We start from the raw sequence: 4,057 nt of genomic DNA, 5'->3' as shown, positions 1-4,057 counted from the left end.
TTGGCATTTCACATCCACTTAACGGAGAAAACTAACCATCATCCACTCCAGGGACTATCCGAGTAACAAACTGTCAAACCACAGGGAGCACCGGTGTAATTTCCAAAAGTTGGGGACTATAGATGTTATTTTGCAAAACCACGCCGTGCATTTTACTCTTTAAGTTATTAGTATTTAGATTAACGAATCAATATTGAGCATATCACATTTGTGCTAGGCTTTATGAATTAATATTGGCAATTAATTTGGGCTTAATATCAGTTTCTAAAAAAAAATTTGAGGGGTGTCCTAGTAGCGGTTGAGGGGTATCCTTAGTATAAAAATCGGGAAAAATTTTTTTTTACACTACCGTTTAAAAGTTGAGCCGTAGCCCGGGCTACGCCTACGACTATACTAAGTCCGCCCCTGTGAAGAATAACTGTCCAGCATGAAGAATAACTGATGTGACCACTCATTGTATACTTAAAACATTAATAAAATAGGTTAGCTTTCGATGGGAGTCTATAGTTTATAAACCAAATTTAACTAATTAAAACTATATATTTAATACACTTATCGACACACACACGCACTTTTAGTATTAAACTCTCATTCGTTCTTAAGAAAGAGCTTAACTAGGTCTTTTGCATAAAAAAAGAAAAGAAAAGAAAGAAAGAAAGAAAAGAGTGAAGTATTTATTTTTGCATAAAAGAAAAACCTAAATTATACAAGCTCTATAAATACCAACATCGTCCTCACACATCTTACCATAACATCTTCACATCTCAATATGGGTTCCACCGGGGAAAAACTCTCTAAGGGTAATAAGAATCCGACGGTCGGTATCGGTTAGGGATGGCAAAAAAGTCCGAGCTTGATCAAACCACACCTTGTGCCGCTGCTTTGTGCCGCTGCTTTGATCGCACACGGTTTCAACGATATCACTCAAAGGTTTAATCGAACGCGGAATATAAGATCAAACCACAAGAACAAAAAGAAAAAATATTATTACCAAACTTTGTGCCGCTGCTTTGATCGCACACGGTTTCAACGAACCGTCTGGTACGATCTCTAAGAAGATTGCACACGCTCTCTAGGAACGTCTGGTACAATCTCTAAGAACCTTGCACACAATCTCTAGGATTGTCTGGTACAAGGTTCTCCATGGGGATTACATGATTACAAAAATATGAGAGAGCTCCCTAACAATAAACTAGAATGACAATATATAGGAGCCTCTAACCAATCGGCCCACATGGCCTAGCCCAAACCCAAGTCCTATTCTAAGCCCAATAAACATAACTGTGTACAATAAAGATAAGCGTAAAACTATACAATTTCTGGGCCTTACAATATCCCCCTAGTTTTATGCTATCTTTATTACGGATTAGAAAAATAATGTCTTCTTCAACTGTGATGATCTTCAATTTTGGATCTTTTCTTTTAATGGTACAATAGTAAACAAGCCCATTCTCTATCCGGTCCAACAAAGAACTGATTCAAATATGCTCCAAAATTTTGCACCACTTTAATCGGCCCACTTCACTTAAAAACCACTTGATGATGTTGAAATAACGTCACGTAACAATTAAGTGGGCCCATGGGAATGCCCAATCTAGAATTTACAATATTGGCTAATGATTGGCCCATCATATGATCCAGCACATGCAAAACTCCAAACCCTAGCCGCAAACAAAGGACATCAGCCACCAAGATATTTTGCTAGTCACCGAAATCTGAATAACAACATCGAATCATTATGAAATACACAACCAAAACTTCTGGTTATTGGACAAAGCTTCCCACGCAAATTCTCATAAGCCCCGACAACAGAAATATGTCATAAGTATCCTTCTTTTCCCGATGACAAGAGCTGTCACAAAAAAAAACCAAAACAATTTTGTTTTCTTCCGGTTTCCTTCCCATTTCCGTCACAAACTCATACAAGCAGATGCTGAAAGACTTGAGCTCTAGAACACAATACTGAATTCGAGAGACAAAAACAAGAACACGAATACTTGCGATGTCGATCGGATGATGATGGTAGATGACAGTCGCTGGCCGGAGGTGAACGACAATACACGTGAACCGTGTAGTGTTTCGAATCTGTTTTAGATGATGTACGATAATAAACGTGAACCGTATCTACGATGAGAACAGAGATAAAGATGTAACAGGTGACCGAGGGTGTGTTGATGGCAGTGGCGAGAAAGACGATGAACGAAGGTTGTGATGACCGGAGAAGATGGTCGAATAGTTACCGGAGAAGAGATGAACGGTTCAAATGGAGTTTGATCGGAGACGTTTGATGATGATGATGTCTAATATGATGATGATGAATATGAATGGTGATGCGTGGTTGAAAACCGGTGTTCGTTAATGCTTAAGTTGATGTTTTTACTTGACTTTTAATCGGGAATAGCCTACTTTTAATTAGATTTGTGTTTTGCAGGTTTAATGAAGTTTAAGGAGCTTTTCGGGAGCTTTACGGATCACCAGGTCGAAAACCGAAGCACCAGAATGCGTCATGGATCAACCGGGAGAGTCGGGAGCGAAAAATGGAGGATTCACAAAGGAGAGCCCGTCGCCGACGGGGTCCAGACCGTCGGCGACGCCCCCCAGATAAACCCGTCGGCTCTCTTTTTCCCGTAACCAGTCAATTAACGCGTCGGAGCAGGAGACAAAACCAGGGCCCGTCGTCGACGGGTTGAGGGCCGTCGGCGACGGCTTATCAAAACCAGCAACGCGAAAATTTGAGGAATTAAGGGTCAAGTTCGATTTTTATTGGTGGGGACTCATTGATTTCGGGAGTTACACTTTTGGAGGAGTTTGAATCTTGTTTTTGGAGCCTCACACACCATCTTTTACACTATCATTCACCAATCATTCAACTATCATCATCTCAACAACCGAATCATCATCAAATCCCCAATTCCTTCCTCAAACCCTAGTTCATCGAATCACTCACCATTTTCCACCATCACCATCCATAACTAACATCCATCAATTCTCCATCCAATCAAGCTTCAAGATGAATCCTTCCGCGTTCCAAACATCCGGTGATCAAGCTTCTTCAACCATGAGCGGCTAATCATCTCGGTTTCACCCCGGTGTAGGTAGTTGTTAATTCTAGGGTTTTGAATTGTTCTTGTTTTAACTTAGTGACAATTTGTATTTGGTTTTTGAAACTCTTGACAATAGTATTACATTTGTTACGAATTCGTGAATTGTCGAGCGATGTTAAAAGTTATGACTTCGCGAAACGGTGATATGTAATTGTACATTGTCATTGTTAGGATTTACTTGTGTTGATTACAAAGTGTCTTTTTTTCCGTTCTTCGGGGCGTTGATAGTTAGTAGCACCTAAGTCACAGTACACTAAATCCGTTAATCAAATGCATTTGAGTTGAAACTAGAACTTGTAGAAATCTTAGGTTACATATTACCGAAACCGGGTGTGATTCCTTTTTTATTATTATCGTTCTACAACCGTTTTTATTGCAATCATTAAGTAGTATTTGTCAATCATTCTCATAAATCCATTTAGTTAAAAATCATTTCTCTCAATTAAACGAAAACCCAAAAATACTTTAGCAAGCTTCATAAATTGTGACAATCGTTTATAATTCATTCGAATCCATACACAAACCACATACTCTTCGTGGATCGACCCCTTACTACCACTAACACATTGTTAAAGGTAATTTGGGCTTATAAATATTATCTTTGACCGGAGCGCGACACTCCGATCAAATTTTGGCGCCGTTGCCGGGGAGTGCGTGCGCTTTGTGTTTGGATATTGTTTGAATTATTGTGATTAACTGTTTAATTTGTTTTGCTTTCTTTATGTATTGTCTTTTTCCTTGTTACGCGGGGTGTGTTACTTGTGCAGGTTACAGGTAGTGCATGCGTACACGCAATTCCGGGAGGAGTTCACCTCTAGTCTACGAACCGGAAATTGAAAGACTCGCAAGAAGAAACCTAGCAAGCCGGTTAGAAGCAACTCTTGCTTCTAATCAAACCAACCAAACACCACCACTCACACCGACCATTGAAACCGATTCAATGGCAAACCACA

General features: G+C 39.7%; 1 long non-coding RNA gene across 1 annotated transcript; it reads right to left on the bottom strand.

The window, feature by feature from the left end:
- Window positions 1-660: 660 nt before the first annotated feature.
- On the bottom strand, window positions 661-2,331 carry LOC110940003. Its single transcript, XR_002592720.1, has 2 exons — window positions 992-2,331; window positions 661-890 (listed from the first exon to the last, which is right to left on the bottom strand). It is a non-coding gene; the product is annotated as an uncharacterized LOC110940003 (long non-coding RNA).
- Window positions 2,332-4,057: the final 1,726 nt, after the last annotated feature.

The sequence above is a fragment of the Helianthus annuus genome, chromosome 1, assembly GCF_002127325.2.
Source record: "Helianthus annuus cultivar XRQ/B chromosome 1, HanXRQr2.0-SUNRISE, whole genome shotgun sequence".
Lineage (NCBI taxonomy): Eukaryota > Viridiplantae > Streptophyta > Magnoliopsida > Asterales > Asteraceae > Helianthus > Helianthus annuus.
Note: the sequence above shows the minus strand (reverse complement) of the source record. Positions and strands in the feature narration are given on the sequence as shown.